At 45.9% G+C, this 24,750-nt stretch overlaps 1 protein-coding gene across 5 annotated transcripts in view; it reads left to right on the top strand.

Moving 5' to 3' along the window:
- TANC2 (tetratricopeptide repeat, ankyrin repeat and coiled-coil containing 2) overlaps positions 1–24,750 on the top strand; it is a 143,931-nt gene that overhangs the window by 1,454 nt on the left and 117,727 nt on the right. For all 5 annotated transcript variants that reach the window (XM_088519891.1, XM_088519890.1, XM_088519889.1 and 2 more), the window contains exon 2: positions 24,353–24,416. The gene's annotated coding sequence lies outside the window, so the exon portion shown is untranslated. The remainder of the gene's footprint in view (positions 1–24,352; positions 24,417–24,750) is intronic.

The raw sequence follows: 24,750 nt of genomic DNA, 5'->3' as shown, positions 1-24,750 counted from the left end.
TTAAATAAAAATAATCAAGCAGTTTCTCCCTAAATAGTTGTTTCCTTTCCATAGAAACTCCTGCGAAGCGTCTCGTAAATGCACAAGGTTTTCGTGCTCCAGATTCCCACCCGTTTCGGTTTGGTGGAGGGGGTAGAAGGGCTGCAGCCCGTTTGGGTCTAGGATGTTGAAGCACCTTCGCACAGGGTTAGATTTGTGATTGCAACATGGGCTGCTCGTTACATACGTAGCAAACCTCAAAGAGCAACATAGTATTATAAAATAGACTGAATATCAGGATGGTTTGTTCTTCTAGCAATTCCTGCCTCCCCATGTTTTCCATTGGTTCAGTCATGATCCCATAATTGTGTGTGTTTTTTAATAGAAATATCTATTCTGAACCAAAATGTACTTCAGATTACATGCATGTTAGCTTGCTATTGTGCCTATTTAACCTTTTTGGTTAAATGTGTGGTTAATTGAGAGGCTAGTAGCATTTTCTGAATTCTTTAAATTTTACGAAAGGGTCTTTTTTAAAAAAAATTGAAGACTTTTTGCAGATTTCAATATGTAAAGCAACAAGTGTGTGCACTGATTCTGTTTCCTTGAAAACTCATTTTGGGGGTCTGAATTTCCTCGACGACGATGCGGGGGGATAGAGCAAGATGACTTCCATTGGCGTCAAGGCAAACCAATGCCTCTATAGATGCGGTTTCTGGCAGGGATCAGACTGTAGGAAGCCCCCGGGGCTGGTTGGTGCCCTGGCCCCTTCTCGCCCCAGTTCCAGCCCTGGAGCTGCTGCCTGGCGCCGGCAGCCCCTGGTCGGTGCTTCCTGGAGGTGGTTCCCGGCCGGATCCGGGATCCAGGCTGATGCGCTGGACGTTGGCGCCGCACGAGGAGGGTACAGGAGCATCCGTGGGGATCCCGGGCCGGCCGGGGGCCCCTCGTCGTGCCGGGAGCCTCGGGCGCTCCGGGAACGTTGCCTTGGCTGTGCCCGGCCCCCAGCGCGTGGATCTGGTTGAGCTGCAGTGTAGAGAGCACTCGTGGCCTTCCAGCCTCACCAACAGCCTGCATGGAAATCCCTGCGGCCAGCTTGCTTGGGAGCTTTGTGATCCTGCACTTGGCTTCTCATGTATTTAATAAAAAACCAAAGAAATCCACCCTCTAGGAACGCTTTCAAGGATCCATAAAGCAAAAGCAGCACCGTCATACGGAGGGGCCTAGCTGCATAGCAGGGACGTCAGCAGGAGGTGCCAGGGAGAGCAGAAACCCCTCAACTCGTGTCTTCAATTCGGAATAACCTGCTGGTTTTAACGTCAGGGTCGGCAACGTACCTGTCGAATGCACTGGGGATAAACTGTGGTTAAAGCTCATGGTTTCCACAAATACACACAAGGATGGAGCGTACTAGATCATTCATGTATCCTATATTTGCCAGGTGGATTTTATAAGCTTAAAAAAACCAGTTTCTTGTTATGTAGATTCAGGCTAGTCTCATTACTGTGTGAGACTGAAATTCAGTGGGTTCGTGTTCACCTAAAAAGGGTTTTATATATAAAACCTTGTGTTAATATAAAGGTAAGATAATGGCTTGCTTCATGTAGTTATTTTAAGAATGGAGAATCTGGGAATTGGAAGCCTCTTCCCAAAATGGTGCCTTTGGGAAGCTGCTCCATCCAATGCAGCTGGTGGCTCTAGTTCTGTGACCCGTGGCAAGACGATCTAGTTCCAGGGCTATGGGGACAAGTGAACGAATCTGTTTGCCATCTCAACAGAAGAAAGACACTGGAATCGTTTGTAGAATCCCCAGAATATTCTGGTTTTCTTTCTGGGCATTTTTTTTTTACAAGTCCTTCTAAGCTGTGTTGAGGAAGTTAATTTATACCATGGTATCTGCAGCTCCATCTTAAAAATGCTAATCCTCACAAAATACTTATTAATTAGTAGCAACATAACATAAAAAGTATAATGTGCTTATTTGAGCAAGTTTGTTTTGATGCTGCATTGTGAGATTACTTGATTTCAAAGCAATTATTTCACTTGTGTTTAAAAATATTTATATACATATATACACACAGACACCTATTAAACAGACCACTGGTTTTGTAAATATTATACATAAAACAAACCTTGGTATAGATTTGCTGTCCTAGTTATTTTTGTTTGTTTCTGAAGCTCTTCTTTGCTCTGGAAGGAGGACCTTTCTGTTAGAAATGTGCATTTTGATGTTTAAAATTTGAGAGTGCCTCTGATCTGGCCTCTCCCCACCCAACACCGTTGCTTCCTAAAGATTAAAAGCGTTTAGCTTTGGCTTTACCAAATAAGTCATCTTGGGTGATGATCCATAAGCGCCGGTTTGGCCCAGGCGCTCGTAGATGCTTCAGGAAAAAGCAGAATCCTGGTGAGTTCATGTTACTATTTCTATGCGTGCGAGTCTCCACTCGCCTTGGTGTCGGCTCGGGGCCCTCGTGCTGGTGAGGAGTGATGTTGTATGAGCTCATGGCTGGGGAAGCAATCTGCGAGAGCGGCGCCTGCTTTTGAACTGCTCTAATAATGACACAGTGAGTGATGAATCATGCGTGTTGACATTTCAGCTGTTACCGGTATTTGTTGTTTATTTGTCCTTTACAAAAAGAACATATTGGTGACTGAAGGAGTGTCCTTTAGAGAGGGGGTGAGAGTGCTCTAGTATGCTTTAGATTTTGCTGCTGGGTTATGAGCATGGAAGATCTCTACCATGATTCCAAAGTATTGTTGCTGTTCTCTCTTGCTTGTATTTATGGAGAAGTGGTGAAGTCCGTGGTATTTGTCCAAAGTTAGGAGCCAGTATTACAAAGATCCAGTATTACCAAAATCATATTACATGAATAATCCCTTTTTTTGCAGCACAGCCAGCTCATTCATGCCGCCCGGCTTCACGTAAGTCACTGAGAAGTCATCTGATTAGCGTTTCCAGCCTCATTATGCTGATCAAAGCGGGGAGAGCTCCCAGTGAGCGGCCTCGTTCCTGTCCCGCGCTGCAAGGATGCAAACAGCAAGCGCTGGGCTGCCTTGGAAAGAGCCTTTCCACAGCCTCGGGAACACGGACACGAGCCTTCCCTCCTGGCAGGACAGCTCCGGAGGTTCCTTGCAGAGCAGCCCCTATCCGACACGTTGGAGAGGTGGTTACGGGATGGGTTCCTGCCCTTCGCATCCCGCTTCCCACATGAGCCTGTTTTTTGGCATTGCCAAGATGGGTTTCGGGGATCAACGACATGTTTGAAATTTGTTGTGTAACTTTCGAACCAGGAGTTTGTGTAAAGATGTCACTGATGGAACACTGCCGAGTAGATGGTGAGCTGCATCTTCTGCAGCGATCCGTGAGAACGGTTAAAGGTTGTGAATCAAAGCAGTCCGTTCAGGCAACACTCACAAATAGTTATCAATAGGGAAAAATGGTATTTTCTTTGAGTCCGTCACTCTTAATGGTAGGAGAGTATTTGACTGCCTAATTTTAAAATTCAGCCATAATTAGCAATCAAAACTGATGTAAATGATCTCAGTTTTGTAGCCTGAAGTTGAAAGGGTTACATTTAATGAAAAAAAAATTATTTTGGATAGGTGACTTATTTGCAATGCAAGTCACATTTGGAATTTCTTACTAATTAATGAGAATGAGAAAAGAAATGTCTAATTTGTTTGTGTGAGAGGGGATTTTCCCATTTTTCTGCTTATAGATTGTTAGGTGTTTTGGCTGCTTAGTTGTTTTGTTTTCCCCTTTCATGCTTGTATGTTTTCCAGGGCAGGTAGAATAATATTTTGGCAGATTGCTGCTATTTTGCTGTACTCAGGATACTTACACAAAGTGCTTGTACAAAGCAGTGAGGAGGAATTCCTGCTGTTGAAACCCTTTTTAGTTGCCTTAACATGGGCTGGGGGTGTTTGAGTGCTCTTTTCAGCCAGCTCCGGTCTTAAAACGCTGCTTTTCTTCCTTGGTTTGGGTTAAAAACTGGAGGGAAACTTTCAGCATGGATGAAAAGCATCAAAAGCAAACACAATGTAATATAGGTGAAGATGAACGGTTATAGTGTTGAGATAGTTCCGTATTGATTCCAGCTGATGAAGAGTGGTAATTGATGCTCTTGGGAGTGCCTTAATATCCTTAATCTGGAAAAAAATTACGTTCCTTCTGCTCAATGCCTGTCACCTTGTGGTAATCATGAATTCCTTGCAGGTGAGTTTTTCACTCATAAATTGCCAAGGATTGTAAAGCTGATCGAGTTAGAGCACATGGTCAAAGCTTTGAATGTTGGCTTAAAATCCTGGTAAGTCGTATTTGTAGCTGCTGTGTGGTGCTCAGCTCTGCAGCGAGCTGCTGTTGGAGCCTGTGAAACACGGCAGAACATTTGCACTGAAGCGATGGCGCATCCTGTGCTGCTCCTGCTCCTGGTCTTAATTTAGATCTGAGGAGAATATTTCAGAAAAGGAATTGTGGAAAAAAATGGTAGTGAAGTGTAAGGAAAAACAAGTGTGAATGGAGTAGCTCCCCGTTCATTTATCTGGACTTGAGGAGTAGATGGAGGAGGATTTAGATCCTTTCTGCAGCAAAGGGAAGGCTCCTTGTTGGGTGTGTTGTTTCAAGGGAGGTAAAAGGAGAAGGGCCGGGGTCCCTTCTGCTGCTCCCCGCATTTTGTCCCATCTCTAGGGCACAGCAGGTGCTGCTGCTTCGAGCGCCAGCACCCTTTTCAGCAGAGAAAATAAGGTTCAGCCATCTTGTGTTGGGATCTCATAAAGGTAACGTTGTTATTTATGAAGAAATATTATTGGAAAGTGACAGAGCAGAATGCAGAGTGCTATAAATAGGGGTAGGTGCCTTTCCTTTTGTTGGGCCTCTCCAGCTCCTTCAGAACACACAGTTTTCCTTCTTGCCGCGTCTTCCCTTCTCTCCTGTGAGTTATTCTATGGATGGGGAGAATTTCTGACAGGAGGAATGTCCTTAATGCTCCAGGTGAAGATTTAAAGAGATTTGGTAACCAAGAGCTGAATTTAGCGTTCAGAGCCACTGTTGGGTGGCCTGGAACTTGAAAGAAGCAAAACAGGGGTGGCCTTTTAGGCTCAAGTCTCTTCTCCATCCTTCTTTCTTAAGGTCCCTTAAGAACATGCGGGTTTCCAGCATCATCCCTCGGTGCTTGGTGCTCAGTGTGTGTGTGTGCGAGCCCGGGTCGGTCACTGGGCAGGTAGTTGGGACAGACTTGGGCAGCCTGGTTTGTGCACGCGCTGCAGGAGAAGGTCTCCAAGGAGGGGAGATGAGCGGACAAACTGATAAACAACTTTCCATTCCGGAGAGAACTGCTGGAATAAAATGTGGAAAGATTCCGAGAGAGGGGAAAACGTCAATAAAAAATGTAATGGGTATGAGTTTGACAGAGATGCTGTGCGGGGAGAAAAGCACCACGAGAAGAGGGAGTCCAGCTGAGGACAGCTGTAGGACTGAGCCGGGGAGAGGTGCAGAGCACCTGGATACCTGCTTTGAGTGGCCGGGACCAGCGACACCAAGGCTGCTCAGCAAGAAATGGTTGTAGTGACCACGTGCTGCATGTGTGCCTGAAAGCAGCCCGAGAACAGCACTGTGCACAGCAAGAACTGGGCTTCATTCGTTTTCCAGGTACCTACAGAATGAGAGTATTGCCATGCATTGTAAAACAGGCGCCTCCGTCCTGTCCCTGCCGTGGCTGCTTGTTCCAACACATAAAAAATTTCCATAGATTCATGTTTATAGGTTTTGGTGGGAAGCCCGAAGCTGGCAGGCCGCGTTCCTCTTCCTGTGACTCTGTTTTGAAGGATTTGTGCAGAACGGGATGCACAGAGCAGCTCCCCAAAGCTGCCCGTGGCTGCACCGCACTCAACGCTTCGACCAGCTTCATCTGCTGCCTCCTGCATTGCTCACACTGGGACCTGGGGTTATTATCTGCTCTAGCAGCATTTGCATTTGTAAACACCCTTACTTTAATAGCTCATTAATATTATATGGCGAGAGAAGCCTCCTACTTGCTGACTGAGCAGGGATTGTTTCCTCTTTTAAATACTTCTTTCCTATTGAATTTTCAGTTCAAGATGGTTTGAGGACCCTACCTCGCTCCTCTGCTGTCTGAACAGTTATTAATAAGATGTACTTAGCCTCATGGTTGGAACATCAGTGTTTGCTTGAAATCTTTGTGAGCAGCTTTCCACTGGCACCAGCCTTGGTGAATCCTTGGGCCTTTTTTCCAAGGAATCTCTGGAGCTTCTTTGTCTTGAGGAATGGGGATTCAGCATCATTTTCACCATTAGAGAAAGTAAGATTGTTCTTTGAAGGTTTAAGTTGTTAGAGCTGCATCTGCCCACATACTCTCTCCTCAGATGGGTAATATTATCTATGTCTTGATTAAAAAAAATAATAAAAGGGGGAGAAAGCAGAAGCCACTGGTGACAGCAGGCAGCGCTCCTCCACCTCCTCAGCAGAGGTGGAAGGCACCATCTGCCGCTCCGTGGGCAGCAGTTATCCCAAAACGCGGGAGCAGTGGGAGTTCTTGCCAGTTACAAGTTGTGATCGCGAGCCAAATGGCGGAGGTCTAATTTGGAGCGCGCTCCGAGGAGAAAGAGATGCAGGTATTTATGTCTGCAAATACTTCGAGAAGTGTTTTCAGTGGTGCGGTGTGGTTTTGGTGATGGCAGTTTAAAGAAAATGTGAGGGAAGCAAGTTGGGAAATATGGGCCAAAATGGGTGCTAGACCACCAGGCAATTTTCTAAAAGCTGGATTTTTTAAAAACATTATTCTTATGTAAACCCCAGTTGGGTTATTACATGTGAGGTTGAAATTTAGGAAGTGTTTTGAGAGGGTGAATAATGAAGCAGCCAGATGATTTAGTGCTTGAACCAACTGGGAACCCCAAGACCTGGGTCCTCTCTCCTTTGGCGCTAAATCATTGCTACCTGCTGCAGGAGGACCAGAAAGGAAGAAATGTTAGCTTCCCTATCTCGGTTTTAATAAGGCTTTTGGTATTGTGTCCTATGGTGTTCTTGTGCAACAAGTTAGATAATTGAAACTACTGCAGAGTGTCTGCAAAAACAGGTTAGGAAGCTGCTGGAGAGGGATCAGCAGCGCTGTGTGACTGAGCAGGAATCCTGAGCAGGGCCCTGCAGGAGCGGGGATTGCGCTCGGTGCCAGCGAGTGCTGCGATTAGTGACTCGGAGGATGAAACCGAGACGCTAAAATCCAGACTTGTGGAGCACGGGGCCTTCAAGAGCCTGCGGGGATGAGAAGAGCAGATTCAGGAGGATCTTGGAAAAAATCGAGAAGTAGCACGGAGCTACCTGGTAACGCGAAGAAATAACTGAGCTTTTCTCCAGAGTTTATTCTTACTAAAAAACAGTGCATAAACAGAGGATAGGCAACATTTGTTGGGGTAATTTTTCTTCTGGAAGGGACTTTGACTGTGATGGATTATGGGATGAGCCCAAACCAGCATCCCATTCTTTTACAAAGGCAAATTGGGTAGTGAGGGCAGGGTGTCTGAGAGGAATTTCTCCAGGGATGTGAAGCCATTTCTGCAGCACACTCAGCTCTGGAGGGGCTTCGTGGGGCTTTTGTGTTCTGCTCCTGCAGGTGTCTGAACCAAAGTGGTGTGAATCCAGTTTAGAGCAGCAGGACCGCGGCAGAGAGCTTGGAGAATGTGCAGGAAACAGAAGTGCAGAGGAGCTTCCAGCTCGGACTAGAAGGAATTCTCCTTCCTCAAATGTCTTCCTTGTGCTCGGCCTTTGGGATGTCCCATGATATTGCAGGATGTCACAGCAATTCCTTTCATCATTTTTCTGACTGTTAAATCTTCTTGATTTAGGACATGCATCCTTTAAACTGCATTTTTTTTTCCTGAAAATGCCGCTGAGATCAGCTGGTAGAACATCATACAGGGTATAGCAATATATGATCATAAATAATAAAGCTGATTTTTGCCTCATCTTCAGCAGCCTGTACAGGTTGACTGGGCAGGAACGTCAGCACTGGCCAGGAGGGTGTTGGAAGCAGAGGAGGCCTCTGTGTCCCCTCGTTGGCTTTAGGACACGCCAGGAGAACTGTGAGTCTTGCACAACTGCAAGTTTTACTTCCTTAAACGTGCAGGAAAATGCTTACGGATTTTAAAAAAATCTACGCACTGTAGGAGGAGGAAAAAAAAAAAAAGAAACCTATTTATGGCCGTTTGAAGGAGGGGTGTAAACTGCTTGTAATTGCTAATTACTCTTCACATAGAAAGGTTTAGTGATAGGAAAATAGTGGAAAAAAATACCATGTTAACTAAAGCATTTCATATGATCCCTTGCATGCGCTTTTTGTACATAAAATACAGTGCAGGAAATAAAAATACTGCTGACTTGTATGGTCTAATAAAACATACGACCATTCTGCAAAGAACCCTGTTTAAAATCAAACATTGACAGAAGTGAGTTAGCACATTTTACCAGAAGATGCACTTTGCAGTAACCAATGCAACAGACTGATTAATTCTGGTTTAGTGGAAAATTCCATTTAGCTGCCCAGACACAAGCATTACTTCTGTAATCTAGAATGATGAAAGACTGTTAGGCCAGGCCTGTAACTGAGCTTTATTCCATTGATATGCCAAAAATGTGATGATGGGTCAAAAGAGCAGCATATCCGACTGTCTTGATGTTCAAATAGATGTGCATACCTGAATCACACACTTTAAGTGGAAAAACACTGTTGTGAATTAACCTGAAAGGCAGATGTGGCGTTAGGTGACGGCTGTTTGGGAAACGTCTTGGAAGGTGCCATCGATATGATGGTAGATGTGAGCTGATCTGCTGAAGAGCAGGATGGGAAGATCCCTGCTTTGAGCTTGATTGCTGTGCTCGTGTTTTATGGCCTCTGAAAAATCTCTTTTCTTCTAAAAAATTCCAATAAACAAAAAGGAATTTGGGATGTATGGCGGCCTGTAAAATGTCCAAATCAGAATGAAAAGTGGAACGCTTCGGATGCTACGGGCACGCCTGCTGAGCAGAGGAAATGCAGGGGGAATCATAACTTTCCATTCCAATAGTCTCTTTACGGGATGAGATTAAACCTTCCGCGCCCCCCGTGGAAGGCAGAACACGGTGGGAGGAAGCAGTGCCAGAAGGCAAGCTCGGAGCTGTGTTTATTTACAAGGAATGCATGGATCCCCCCGGCCCTGGCCATACGCACACGGCCGAGCAGATTCCAGCTGCTTTCAGCCAGGCTGCTGCTCCAAGTTCCCTGGTCCTCCTTGCTGCCCTCCTGCGTTATTTGTGTCCATGATCTAGCGGCGCTTGTGTCAGCGCACGTTGCCTCCCTGCTAGGGGACTTTACCAGTATCTCTCTTTTTATTTGTTTATTTATTTATATTTATTTTATTTCCCTGGCACAGCTGTAACTGCAGGGGTCCTCGTATAACCAGTCAGCTTTGCATCTCGTGGCTCTTATTTCTTTGGGGCTTTTTATTGCTGTTCTTTTTCTGCTGCTCCTGTCTCTCTAGTGAGTGTCTGTAACACTGCCTAACAAGCCTAGGGAATACAGATTCTCCTTTTCTGCGTCTACTGAATGCATTAAGGCTCCCTGTGCTGAGTTAGCTTTCCATGCAACGTTCCCGTAGTTTTGATCTCCTGGAGAGGAGATCAGTGCTGAAGTTGCTGTGTGCACACAGGTACATTGAAGTAAGTTAATGAGCGCTCTTTAGTAAACTCCTGAGTATGCTTGTCTAATCTGTGTACCAGCCTCTTTGTATTCAGAAGTGTAATTTAAGTGAGATGGATATAAATGGACCATATTTGAAGCAGTTATCTCAATTAGATATTTTATTTATGAGAAATTTCGGCATTCGTGTGAACTGAATATGTTATGTAACTCTCACCTGTTGTATCTGCGTGCTGCGTATTCTCTTGTGGATCCTGGTTGCAAAGAACATTTGCATTGAAGACGACTGTTTGCAACAACTTCAAACTCTTGCAGGAAATGTACCTGAGGATGCCTGCATTAGTTCTCTTGGACAAGCTCTGCTCCTCTTCAGTGAGGAAAGCACATAAGTTACTCTTGCTGCATGAGTTTAATGTTTTACAGGTGAACACTTCAGTGGTTTGTTTGTTTGTTTGTTTTTAACTGGCATCTGTAGCGAAATTCATAGAGGCAAATTAGCCTTCATAAATGGGGGTGAATGAGAAAGCTCTTCAGGTTTGGATAAGACCCTTTTCAAAGGGATCATTCAAAGATCATGTGGCAGATTATTCACCTAGTGGCCCTTATCAGGAAACTGCAACAGTTGGTATTTTCAAGTGTTAGCTCCAAGTGTGTCTCTTCGGTTCTGTTTTTCGGTTGAGCACCGTTTGGTTGTTTCTGTGAAGCTAAAGGGTAATGCGATACGCACAGTGAATCCTGTGCTAATTGTCCATTTAGTTCCGGATGTACCAGAGCTGGCCCTGCATGTGTGGGGATTTTCCCTTCTCGAGCGGCCCATGGGGTCACCCCTGTTCCCGCATCTCCTGCGTGCCCAAGGCGCTTCTGGAATGTGTGTGCACCTTCAATCTATACTTGTCAAGCGTTTGTACTGTAAATCCCAAGATTTATGTCTGGTGGCAGCTTGCTCGGAGTCTAGCCGCTCTGCTCAACTTCTGCACGAGCCTGGCCTGGCTGCTTGCATTCAAGGAGTCGTCTTTCTGCATTATATTAAGAGCTTATCCATATGCTCCGAGCTCGGAGTGCAGGAAGTCTGCTGGCAGCGCTCCCGCGATTCCATATTCTGATTTCAGGCTCTTTGTGGATTGTCGTTGCTGTAAGCAGAAAAAAGCAGAGAGCGTGGCAAGTTGTTGGCTGACTGATTTCAGTGCACGTTTTTGCAAGAAAATTGGGATAAATATGAAGGTTATGGGTAGGTAAGCACTCAGCGTGGCTGGTTCTGGTGTGACCTGCAAGGTGAAATAGAAACAAGAGCAGAACACACGGGTCAGCCCGGTAGGGAATGGTCTCTGTGCCCAGCAAGTGTCCCTATCCCTGGGCTGATCCAGCGGTTCGGGGCAGCGGTACCGGCCATGAGCGGGAGCGGGCCGGGACACCCGGCCCAGTGACACACGCGGGTCCTCCGGCTGCCAGGGAACACTGAGTTTGTCATGGATATCCTTAAAAAGAGCACCTCATTTCTGCAATGAGTGCGGATCAAGTTATAACACTGGCTATGCTGTTGTATTTTGCATTTTTATAGGAGTAATATGTAAAATGATCAAATTTACTCTTTTTTTTTTTCCCCCTCTGCAGTCATCTCTCCTGGAGGAAAGGGTGATTTCGGTTTCGCACAGGTCTCATATTCAGGCTGTTGATTCCCATTGAAAAAAAACAAAACACAAGTGGTCTTAAATGATCTTAAAATTACGGCTTCCAAAGCTCTGGCTGCAAGGAAGTGTTTGTATCCTGGCCGTGGAGGCTGCTTTTGTTTGTGCATGTCCCAGATCACAGTAGAGGACCAAGTGGTCAAAGGGTTTTATTTTTCTGAACATTTTTTGTTACACTGTGATTCTAATATAAAATGGGGAGTTAACTTGTGGGATTAGTTAACCTGTGTCTCTCCTCCTCTTCCAGCTGTAATTGGTTTAGAGCAATTTGTTTAAGAGCTCTAACACCTAAATATGCTTAGAAATGCTGAACGCTTACCCATATTATGCATTGATTTTTTGTAAGCCAAAGGAAAACAGAAACAGAGCTAATTCAGGGGCTTTATCTGGCCCTAGTTAAGGGCAAAGAACCTGTCTCCAAAACCTCAGTGTATGGGAGGGTTGTGGCAACTTGGAGCAGTTTAAAAAATTAGGATGGTCCTCGGTAGCATGTGTCATATGAGTTGTTGCATATGAAATGATTGCACTAGTGGAAGTTGATCTTGATTATTAAAAGTACACCTACTTCAAAGCATTAACCCCTTTCTTTACATATTTGGTATGTCTAGTTTGACTAAAGGATTTGGTATTTTCAGAGGTGTCCCGACTTTGTGTGTTGTGTATATCCCTGCTGTTTTTGTTCTTTTAGAAAACTGCTTTATCTGCCTGCTGGTGGCTAGCAGGGTTTCACCAAATATTGTCTGGAAATAACGCAGGCAAGAAGTGATGTACCCTGGAGAGAGCGCTAGAAACCAGGAGCTCCGACCTGTTCTGCTGCTTTCCTCCCCCCAGCAGGGCTGTGTTTACCTTATAGATATGGGATGGGAGCTTTTGCATATTGCTCCCGATGGGAGCAGCAGGTTGGTTTTTCCTTCCTTGGCTTGTTCTCTTCCTCCTCGTCCTGCTCCGCTGGCTTGGCCGTGTGTCACAAACACGACGGTTCCTCCGTCTCCGCTGCGGGACGCGGGGCGAGACGGGGCCCTTGGGAATCGGAGGGGTCGCTTCCCTCTCCTGCCCCAACCTCTTTCCCCACCTAGGTTATTTTTACGATACTTTGTGTTAGCAGTGAGAGGGATTTAAGTAGATCGCCATGCACACACAAACTCCTCTAGTTCTTTTAATTATCAATTTTCAGATATAATTGACAGACTGTTTCCTTGTTTCTTTTTGCATTGGCAGGTATCGAAGGGTTGCTGTCAGGTAGACCCTTTCCAGCTCCACCAGTTTAGTTCCTGCTGTTACTGACAGGAATTGCCCGTGTTGGCACAATAAGTCAACAGGAGGCAGCACTTAAGCAGTGTCAGTCCTGCTGGGAATTGCACCTGGAGCACAAAGCTAATAGGTATTTCCCTGTTGTTCCTGGTTTTCCCTGTAGATGTGGCTTGTGTGTGTTGTTGGATGCACAGCAACCAGTGCTGCACGTGTCCTCCTCCCCTCCAGGTCTTTTCCCTGCAACTGAGCAAACGAAACAGAAGTGAGATGTGTCTGAATCCGTAAATCTGCTCCCTCCGTAGCTAATGGGACACAAATAAGCGTGTGGATGTGCTGGTGGGAAGAGGAACTGGGAAGTGCTGAACTTCCTAGTGTGTTCGGGAAAACTTGCATGAGGAAGGCTACCGATCTCGTAATGGGAAGGTTAGAGCCAACAAAAGCTTATCTGAGGATCAAGGCTGGCTTGGTTGAGTGGTTTAGGAGTCAAATAGGATTTTGACACATTTATACCTATCCTATCACAAATGACAGTCAAAATCCTTTTGAATAGGATAAATAATTGCACTTATGGTGGCTGCTTTCCCAAAGCTGGGTGAATGTGCAGCTGCTTGAATATTTTATCTTTGCTTGATACCAGAGATTCAACATTTTAAAAAATCCTGTGGAGTTGTTTATATCATCAACATGATGTATGTGAAGGAATGGTGAGGGGAATAGGTTGGCAATACTGCCAGGATTGAGTATTTCAGAGTTGCGAGGAATCTCTTTGTTCGTTTGGGTTGAATTCCACAGATCTGATGAGTAAAGTTAGGCTGCTTTTATTTATGAGGCTGGCAAACTCGAGATTAAACTGGAAAGCAACGCAGCATTGCTTTCTTCTCTAGAAGTCCTGGTAATAAGGATCCTATAGGTCACACTTTGCTCTAAGCAACGTCTGTGCAAGCCTGTTCTTTTTCAGTGGATTTTTGCATACATAATTTTTAGCTCAATATGTGGAAGTTGGTAAATCTTGTCTTGGTGTCTGCTTCTCTCCCAAGCTATTGAATCTACCATACTGTGTAGGTTTAGCTGTGGTAAGAGCTATATGAATGGCTAGGTTGATAGTAAACATAACTACATTTTTTAAAAAAGAAAAAACTCATTTATATTTCATAGTAGACTTGGAAAAATGGAACAAGGGCACATCTGGAGAAGACTGAGCAATACTACTCAGAGGGTAGTGTGGAATGTAGTAAATTACTTTTCAGTATTAGGCATTAATCTGTATAATTGCTGCCTGCATTTTCTACAGATGTTTTAGAGCAAATTAATAAAATGTACTCTGATGCAAATATTTTTATACAAACAAATATAATTAAGGATTAGGAGGAAGGGGTACTGCTAATAGTATTAAAATTCATTCCTTATCTCCTCTGCTTTAATTGCTTCAGTAGTGTAGTTAGCTTAATTTATGAAAGCCAAATTAAAATGTAAGTGCTCAACTCTAGAGCCAAGTACGGTTGGAGAGCTCAAAGCACGTGAACTCGGTAGCAGAAACAGCCCGTGAGGAGTTTCCTTCCGAACCCAGACCCGCTCACGCAGTTTATGTCACTACAGGGATCCGTGATTTCCAAGGTTGTCTCCTGTATGTCTGGAACAGCACCCACCTCTTCTGGGAGCTTGTGGGGGGTTCTGGACACCCGTGTCCCTTGAAGCCGTTTTACGTGTTGCTTTTCTGCACAGATCCTGTCGTCTGAGGCGTTTTGGGAGGGACGATCCTTTGCTACAGAGAAGGGTGTTGTTGCTGCTGCGTTTCGAGCAGATAGAGCCCCATGAAAACATTATCTGTTTTTCATACGATAATTCTCAGCAGACAGATTGGACACGTGTTGGTCTGCATCTTCAGCACGCGGAAGATGCAATCACAGCTCCAAGTTACAACCCCCTTTTCTACCATCTGAAATATGATGTTTATATCCTGCTTCACCATGATGTAGAAGGGCAGACTGCAACGAGCAGAACAGCAGCAGAGGAGAGGATAAAAGTACCTCCGACCTAGCGTGCTGCCGGGCGCCAGGGATGCTAAGGCTGCCCGGAGCCCTTTGTAGAAGTGTTTTCTGTCTATCTGCATATGATTTTATGGGCTGGTAGGGATGGGGGTGGATATGAAGAGGCAGTAGGGCATTTTAAGGGAAAATAATGTTATAGGTGTAGTGCTAAAGCCTTTTGGAGGTTGCTGTTTGGGAATTTGCTGAGGAAAGGTGAACCGGGTGATGGGGGCAGCTAGGGATGGCTGCGACTGTGCTCAGGGGTCAACACCCTCCAATACAGCGACGAAGGAAGGAGGTGTCTGGTGAAATGATCTGGTGCTGGCCAAGGGTGTTGAGCAGGCAGGGGGTACCCGGGACAGGCGGCGATCCCGGAGACCTGTTCCCGCACAGCCGTCAGGAGACCTGTTCCCGCACAGCCGTCAGGAGACCTGTTCCCGCACGGCCGTCAGCGGGTTCGGGAGCTTCCCGGCCGCTCCCAGGGAATGACCTTGACCTTGGGCTTAGGGTCTGCCTGGCGGAGCTGACAGACAGTCTGGTTGCCAAACAAAACCGTCCAGCCAGCAGCGTGCTCCTAGTGTGCAAAAAATAAAGAAGAAAAGGTGTGGAGAGGAGGCTTTATTGATGCATTTTGAATCTGGCATCACCGCCCCGGGCTCTTCCTGTGGCGTTGGGTCTGGCGGAGCATTCCTGCACGAGCTCTGGGAAAGCAGGAGCGCCGCCACGGGCGCTCGGCGTCGAGCGGGGCAGCGGAACCGCGCGGAGCGGGGCGGCTGCGGCACCGGCTGCGGCTCTGGGGCCCGTTTGCTCTTGGCGTGGCCAGGGTTCCACGCTGACAAGGGGGACATTGTCCTCGTGCCGCCTTCACCACGGGCGGCTTCCACGGGCTCCGAAGAGCCGACATTCCCGGGCCTTGTTGTGTGATGTTTGCTGACCGCCCCGAGCGCCAGGACGGGACCTGTTGGACGTCTTGGGCCTCTGGAAAGCGGAACACTCAACACAACAGGGAAGCTGAAACCTTGCTCGGAGCAAATATCCTGTTTGATGGCTCTGTGCATTTCCTGGAGCCTCCAAGAGAGCTGAGAGCTACCCATAGTGAGGGGCCAAAACCAGGGCTTGGGGATGAAAACAAATTAAAAGGAAGATGGGAGAAATAGGGGCCATAATGAAGCCAAATAGGTGCTGTCCTTTAGCAAGGAAAGCTTCCCTCCAGCAAGCTATTTAAATGAACTTCCTCAACTCCCCTTGCTTTTTCGTTAAACAAAAACTAAAAACATTCTAATTTAAAAGTATGTTACCCATGGTAGTTAAATTGCATTGCAGAGAATAAAAGTGAAAAGCCATAATGTTGTTCTAAAACTAAATTAAATTTAACACTTATTCTTATGGACCTATACCAGCATTTAAAATTAGAATACCTACTTCCCATTCCAAATTTTTAGTAACTTTTCTGAGATAACTGCTGTTTGCACATAGAGGCAGACTGAATGCTCAGTTACGCCTTTAAATTCTAGCATCTAGAGGTATTTTTTTAGTTTAAAATAATTAGCTACATGATGTTTTCGAGGAATACATCGAGGAATATCTTTTGGCTTTTGCTTTAATAACATTTTAGACTGTGGAAATGTTGGTATTTCAGCTGCTTCATCTTTACATATGCAATAGACTTCAGGAAGCCCCTATATTCGGATGCACATGAAATGATCTGTATTATTCTTGAAAGCCGCACACACGGGACAAGGCTGAAACCTTAATGTTTGTGTCTGTGCAAAGCAGTAGTTATACAAGAAGTCACCTATGAGTGGAATAACCTTTTAGCAGAAGGGACCTCACCTTGGAGTAATTTTAGGATCAGTGTTGGTTCAGTTGTGGGTTTCTTTTCTTTCTCTTTTTTCTTTCAAGCTGAGGAAATGCACTGACTATACCCGGAAAACGCGATGCAAACACCCTGCTATGAGCTGTGCAGAACAAGCGTGCTGGGAGAAGGAAGACGGTTCTTCCTGCAGACTCTATGGATTGTGATCCCCTGCCCTGAGCTTATTCCGGAGAGCACAGGAGTGTTTTGAAGTTGAAAATGTTCCTGTATTTTGCCCAAATTTTGCCCAACTGCTCCAGCGTTTTCACTTTGAAGGGATTTTCGAGGTACATGGCAGTGTATTGTAATTATGTAGGTGTCTTATAGTGACTCAGAGGGTTTAAAAAGAAGACCTACACTATTGCAACTGGATTTGTGCTCGCTGAAGCAGTTCTACTCCCAAACCACATTTTGGGGATAGGTCTGCACAGGAAAGGGCTGTGCATGTGTGATAGTCAACACGGACGTCCCATATTGACCTTGATTTCTGTCTGAGTAGCAACTAAGTGTATTTCAAAGAAAAAAAGAATATGGGAGGGGAGGGTGGTTGCTTATTTGAACCGTGCCCTTCTATTCTCCATCTGCCTGCTCTGGCTCATGGATATTGCGGGTTAGGGAGCCCTGGCAGCTCCATGGAGCTTTTGCAGGTGTCTCATCCTGTGTGAAGTGCGAGAGCTTCACATCTGGAAAACACCTGTAGCCTGGAAAACCTTCCCGGCTCAGCTCTGGTAAGTTATCCTTAGGCTTGGTACTGCCTGGACTCGGTCTGCGCTTCCCTTTCTCCAAAGGAATGAAGGAATCCTCTCTAGTCGCTCTGCCGTGCCGCAGGATCGCTGCCACTCGTCTTGGCTTTGTGCGGAACGGAACTGATGGGCCAAGCGAAAAAGGAGGCAGGAGGGATTTATAACATCTTGTGAGCAGTCCAAAACAAATTTCAGGTCAAGATTTCAGCTGCTGCTGTGCCAGTTTTGAGTGACTGAAGTGCATTGGGGACAAACGATTCGGATGATGGGAGTGAATGCATTTTATCTTTCAGTTAGCGTAAGGCAAGAGGCTCTGCCTGCTCAGTCCTGTCCTCGGTGGTGACTTTAAGCCGTGGTCATACAGTAAAAGCGACGGCTTCTCAGGTTTGGTGGGTGCCTGGGTCACGTGGGAACTGTCCCCAGGATGTTTTTCTGCCCTTTAACCATGCTCCTCCTTTAACCAACCTCCTGACCTGCCTTCTTTATGGACCCTTAAAAGTTTGTTTCAGTTTGGTTTCTCTAAAACTATAAAATCCCACTGTGTCCAGCTGGGGAACTACAGTTCTTCCTGTCAGAACTACAAATCTTTACGTTTTCCTGGCCCATTGCAGAATGAAATTGGAAACCTTTGAGATTTCAGCCAACGAGAAGGTTATGAAACGGCGCTCCGTGGTGTCCGGTGCCCACTGAGTTCTCCCGCGTTATCCTGTGTGCGGTAATTCCACGTGTTCTCACACAATGGTTTCATTTATACCTGCCTGTAGTTTAAACATGTTGTCTTAAGAAGCCAAACCTCATTTAAGTAGGTTAAGTACTTCATGAAGGATAAAAGGTGTATAAATACAGCACTTCCGTGAGCGCTTGTGCACACATACGTGCTTGCAGAAGAGCAGACTTTGCCCGCGTGATTTTTTTGGTGCAGAAATGTCCTTTGTCTGCTCATCCAGTGCTACCTTAGGGGGAACAGCTTTGGCCTATGGCAAAGGGAGCTGGAACTGCCCCCGCAGCCCCTTGAAACAGGAGCTGCTGGGGTGGCAAATCCTTAACCGTGCTGCCTGGGAGCTGCTAACGCGCAAACCTCAGACACTTGTTAAACATATATATGTATGTAATGGATATGTGTATTTGAGTTGCCTTTGTGGTGTCCTTGGAAGGTTGCAGAAGTGACTTTGAAGCAGGATCCACCACTGCAAGGTCGCGTTCCTCTAGCATGCAGTCCCAATAGCCAGCTCTCAAAACACAGGAGAGCTAAATTGCCCAGAATATCACCTAAATCCCCTTTCCATTGCCGAGCTTCGTTCAGACCTGAAGGTATGCTCTGTGATGTTAGCAGGTAAGGGAAAACCAGGGAAATGCTGTGGTGTTTTCCTGCGTAAGTGGGGCTGGCACATCAAAAATCCTTTGCAGGCTGCAAAGTGTTCTTTTTTCTTCTTTTATGCCTTTTCTCTTCAGTTATAACCCAAAGCCCTGTGTGCACCGTCATCACTTACACCAAGTACAAGAAATGTTTGGAAATCCAGTGTGAATACAGAATGCGTTAGAGGAATTGATCTTTCTTTTCCTTTATTTTTCCCCTCATAGGGATATATACCTTTCATTAAGAAAACTGTCATTATTCTTATTCCATTCAACTATGCAGACCAGCCACTTCCCTTCTGTTTCTTGCAAGTTTGTTCTTAGGTTCTTTCCAGAGTCTTTTTTTGCTCGTCCTTTCTTGTCTTTGTTTCTTTTCTCTTCTCCTGTGTTTTATTTTTCCTATCAACACTTTTAGTATCTGACGTTTTCCCCCTCAGTCTGTATTGTGACACATCTACCTTCTCTCCCCTTTACAGGTTCTTTTTTCCCCTCCCATCAGCTCCTTTTCCCCTCTTTCTTCCCCTGATTTGTGGATTTTCTCTCTCTTCTCAGTAACCTTTTCATTTCCACCCTTTTTCCCCTCCACCTCCACACGGATGCATGTCCCAAAGGGAAGCCAGGAAGAGTTGGGCTTTTACGTGCTTGAGTTGTGGCTTCACGCTCTGAAGGAGCAGAGGGAAGGAAGGCTTTGACCTCCCCTTTGGCTGTAGCGGCTGCTTCAGGCCACCTTTGGGGCAGATTTGATGTATTCTCAGTACTGCAAGCTAAAGCAGCCCAAGAGCAGCTATTAATTGCCTCCTTAAGTGAGGAACAACAGTTCCTCCTCCCAGAGAGGAGATCTCCGTGTGTGTTCTTCTCATGCTCCAGAAAAAAAAGGGAAACTTGTGACCTAAGCACAGTTCATGTGGGGAGCTGGAACAAAGCTGGGGGCAGGGAAGTGGCTTTTGAAGTCTCCAAAAGGCAGCGGTGGCCACAATGTTCTATGGGCTCAGGAATGTAAACATGGTCCTTGAAGGCAGTGCCTCAGCTGGGGACAAAACTGCCGCGAATGCTCTGCATTTTGGTCATTCAGCCCTCTAGATCTCTTTATTAATCTGATTTTTTCGCCAGATGGGGCGGTCCGCGTTGGCCCCGAGAGGATCCCCGTCCTCTGCCCGCGAGGGCCCTTCGCCTCCCTCAGCTCCGAGATGCCCTAACGTTCCCTTGGCAGGTCTGCCCAAGCTTATGCTGTTGATTTTGACTCTAGCAATTGAATAGTAACAATTCTGTGTTTTATATCACTGTCAGTTAGTTGGCCTGGTGGTCCAGACCTCGCCAACGTTTCTTGTCTGTTTTTTGCTGGACTCACTGGCTACCTCAGGAGCATTGGGGTAGGCTTTGGATGGTCAAAATGCCTAGTGTCAGCATAGCGATATCTGTGGCTTTACTCTTCCCCTCATTATCAGCTGACATCTATTAAGATGTCAGATAATTACAACAAGTCTCCTAAGGTTGAATTACTCCATCGAGAGAGAACTTTTTCTCGGTGCACACTTAATATAACCCATCATTTCGTGGTCATGTTGGCAGTCACCGTGAGCCCAACACAACTAGTTGTGAGTAACGAGCAGCACGGAGCTGTAGTGGAGAGGGTGACCGAGAGGGTTGGATTGAGCACGTTATTAAACACGTTTTAATTATTAGTGTCTGAAGGCAGTAGAAAGGTCAGGGCTTTGTAGCACTTGTCACTGAAACAACAGAGCGGTGACAGCTCCTGCCCTCCAAATCCTGCTGTGCCGGTAGATGTGGTTGTAAATTTTGATACACACTAATAAAATACTGAAAAATGGGCTACTCCCTGCGTAGCTTCAAACTGTTAAACAAAAAATAAAATGGAAGGTCGTATCGCTGTCCTGCAAGAGGAGGAGGGCCTGTGGAGGACATAGATTTCATGTTTACCCCAGATCTTTGAACCCCTAAGGTGAGCACAAGGGCTTAATTTAAAGCATGGTCAGTGTTCTGAGTTCTTTACTTCCTTTCGTTGGTCTCTGGATACTTTCCCATAGTCATTTACAGTGAAAATCATTAAGAAATTATTGCCAGCTTGAAATACGGTTGAGTGGTTACTTGCTCAATGTTATGAAGATCAGCCAGGCAGGATCTAAATATGGGCTGAAGTGTGATGCTCTGTGGTTTTATTTCTGGAATTCTTTATTTATCGATGGTATAAGTTCTCATCTAATGAGCTCCTTAAGTATAGTAATTATGTATAGTAACATATAATTCAAGCCTTACTTTTAATTAGTGAATAAGAAGTTGAGAAGACTTGTTCTTTATCAAGATGGAAACGTGACTCTTATTTTCCAGACTGGTCTTTAATAAAGTTAAATCAACCATATTGACATTACTGTAGTTTAAAGAATATTTTTTTCCTGATCTTTAACGGTGAATGGGAGTCATCACTAAATAGCATGTTCTGTTTAAAAATCAGCTAATGCAAGTTAGAACCGGAATCAAAACTCTTTTTCTTTGGGTATGCATTTTGTTTCCAGCATGTATATATGTGCAAAGAGTTTAAACTGGGATTTGATTTTTCGAATACCAGCCAAGCTTACACAATTTATCAGATGAATACCAGCTGGTGCAACTGACAGCCAAAACGAGAAAAATAACCTCCTTTAAAGATGGAAATCCCTATTCATGAGACCATTTCAGAAATTTCTTTCCAGCAGGACTGGTTGAGCAACATGTTCTGCTCATCGGTGTAGTGCTGGTTTTCCAAGACAGATGGTCATTGTGTTTAATGTCTGGGTATTAATGCTCTGTTGATAAAAGTATGAGTAAGTTGTTAACTTCTCTGGAAAAATATAATTAAACTGTTGAGATGGGGGTACCTTTGACCCATTCTACACTGGGTTAGAGCCTTCTGTTTCAATTAGCTGTGCAACTTCACCTGCTCAAATGCAATATCTGTTTCCATAGATTATTAAAAAACGTTTGCTTTGTTTGGCCTAAGATGGATAGAATATTAATTTTACATTTCATCCTCTTAATCAGAAATGTGCTCCATATTGATATTAAATATTTTCAAATATAGAATAGACGATATTTCCAAGTTGACAGTCTCTCTCTTAGAGCTGATGAACTCATTATAACAACAAAAAAAGTTTTTATCATGTTTAAGAATGTGAAGAAGTCTTCCCTTTAGCTACCATGGTAAAATTAATAAAATGATTCATCTAAGGGTGACGAAAGACGTAGCACGTTCCAGTAGGAGGTAGGTTACTCAGACCTGCTGCTCTAACGCCCCACGAGCGTTTTGATGTTCATAGAATCCAGGTTTCTGACTCCTCCAGATAGCAAGACCCTGGTGGATGTTAATTCTTGTATCTCTTAATTTTTTGGCTACTTGGCTTTGCAATTCTTAATAATTATTTAATAAGAATCTCATACTTTCTAGCAGCATTTCTTTGCGTTCTTATTTTCTTACGTTCTGATTGTTCATCGTGGAGCTGTTTGAAAGCTAAATCTGAACTGGTGAAAAGGTCCTGAATGCGGAGAAATCCCGAAGAGCTTTGTGGGAGACCCGCAGTCCCGTGGCAGGATGGCTTTGTGTTGTACCCCACGGAGCTGAACAAAGCGAGAGCCACCCCAGAGCAAGAAACGTGCTACAGGAGATGTGTGCTTGAGTTGATATTACTCTGTGCTGGTGATAAATTAAAAGAAATCGATAATTGCTCAGAATGTGGCTGAACACAGGTGGTGGGTGAAGCAGCTTTTCCTGCTTTTCTCTGTAGCCAAATGGGTTGTGAGCTTCTTGGGACACTTCATTCTGTTTTCGGTGTTCCCAGCATTAATTACCTGATTTTTTTTTGGCCCTGTGGAACTTAAAATATTCCTATGTAGGTCACGCTGGGAATCTGCAGACTGGGGTGGCGATTGGACGGCACTGCTGTCGCTTGGCTGCTGCTGGTTGTGTTTTAGCCTCAGAAATCCCCCCGACAGTAATTGGTGCCTTCGCGGAGGGCTAAAGGCAGCAGGAGGGTGAAGACGGAGCCGCTTTTTGTGTTCGGATCGGCTGTTTGTTCCGCGACTTAGTGCCCTATTTTATAGGAGCCGCTGTATGCTTGGGGGAGCAAAGAGGAGTTGGTATTTTATTGGTTTTGGAGAAAAATAAGAGTCAAGAAATAGGGTTATTGTCTTCTCTCTGCCTAGCCAAAGAAAAATCTTCTAAGAAAACTACACTAAAGCCATTGAAGAAAAAAGTTAAAAATACACATTATGACTTACAGCCGTATTGCAGAATATAGGCTTTAGCCTCCCAAATTCTTAGGCATCTGAAGAGATTCTAACTGCGTGTTGTTACTGATTAAAACACACTGCAGTAGGGATTTATGTTTTAATCAAGAAGGAATAACTCTACAATTGATTTTTTCACTGTAACTGTGTATATTATTCTCCAAATAAATTTGTTGTGATACAACATGTCAGAACTTATAACTTTCCTGCAGTTAAACAGCAGAATTTACAAATATAATTAGGGGGTTAAAGGCATCTAAAGAATAAAAGCCCTTCAATGGCATTCTGGTTTTATTGAGAGCCCGCTAATATCCGCCGCATTCCCGTGGAGGTTTCTGGTGATAATAGGGGCAGGTGAAGGCTCCGCTGTTGGACGGCGGCGCGCGGGGAAGGTTGTCGAGCACCCACGGGCTGTCCCAGCCCCAGACACCCCTGTTCTGTCCCAGTGTATCGTCTTGGGCAACAGGTATCCAGAAGATGGATGGCAGCAAGCAGAAATATTTATTGAGGGTTATTTTTGCTGTTCCCAAACACAGTGTGTGTTGATTTTCCAAGAATTGCAACAAAGCCGTGTTGGAAAGAAAAAAAAGTCTTCGTGCTCGCTTACTGGAGATGCTGTGAAATGCCTCGTTTTGAGCAGTTCGAGGGGATTGGGCAGGATGCCAGAGGAAAGCTGGAAGGTGCTTTGCTCTTGTTTCTTGGGGCGCTCCGCAGCTGGCAGTTTCGGGGGAGCAGTGTCCGACAGAAGCCGTTCTGGAGCTGGCGCGTTGGGGTTTGGCTCCCGCGCGCTCGCCGAGTCCCGTGAGCTCCTCTCCTGCCGCGCGTGGTCTGGGCCTCGCTCGGGCCCGGATCTTCCTCCCCGTGCGATTCCCGGGGTCGGCAGCGTCCGGAGCCGCAGCATCGGCCGGGATTTGGGCGCCCTTGGGATCCCGCGTGCCCAAGAGCAGGGAGGCGGATGGCGATTCCCGCGGCTCCCTTCCCAGCCAAGGAAGCATTTCCTGACCGGTGCTCTAGGCTGCTCCGTACAGGACCCCGTGAGCCGAGACTAACGTGGTTTCACAGCTTACCCTTGGCAGCACTTCATGGTGTAACGTTAGAGGCTGCGGAGACGTCCCGGGGATCCTCCTCCCGCCGCAGGCCCCGCGCGGCGCTGGGGGCTCTCCTCGCTGCGCCCCTCGCCACGGCCGCGGTGCCGGGATGTGCACAGGGAACGCGCCAGGCCCAGATGCCCCCATGGAGCTCCGTGACGGTGGTGGCGGGGGACGGCCGCATTCCGTGCGCGTTCCATGCACGCTCCGTGCGCGCTCCGTGCGCGTTCCGTCCACGCTCCGTGCGCATTCCATGCACGCTCCGTGCGCGCTCCGTCCGCGCTCCGTCCACGCTCCATGCGCGTTCCGTCCACGCTCCGTCCGCGCTCCGTCCACGCTCCGTGCGCGCTCCGCGGCGGCTCCGCCAGGACGTGCCCTAACGCGAGCGGCTTTGTGTCTTTCAGGACTCCTGGTGCATGGAGGAAGACGCCTCTTTCCTAGAGACTTAACGTGTCTAAAAATATCCAGGTAGGAGAATTTTTTTTTCCCCCTTTGCAGTCCTGTATTTTCTTTACGGAAATCTCTAAATCTGTTTAAATAGCCCCGAATTTGTCCTCTTACTCCAGTTCATGTCTACTCCCAAGAAGTGCAGTGCAGCAGGGGCACCATGTGCCTGTGCTCTGGCCCTGGTGCTGCCCTCAGATTGTGTAAATTATCTAATTGCTGCTTGAAGTTTTTTGTGAACAAAATATATAATATATATAACGGTGCAGCAGCATTCTGGGTTAATTTTTCAGCTTAGTTTTTCGTTTGTAAAACACCAAAATGTTTGTGTTTTGAGGGAGTCTTCAGCATGTGCTAA

This window comes from Tinamus guttatus, unplaced genomic scaffold (genome assembly GCF_059628265.1).
Source record: "Tinamus guttatus ecotype Peru unplaced genomic scaffold, ASM5962826v1 Tinamus_guttatus_pri_ptg000075l, whole genome shotgun sequence".
NCBI lineage: Eukaryota > Metazoa > Chordata > Aves > Tinamiformes > Tinamidae > Tinamus > Tinamus guttatus.
The sequence above is the reverse complement of the archived record's forward strand: the minus strand, read 5'-3'. Positions and strand labels throughout refer to the sequence as shown.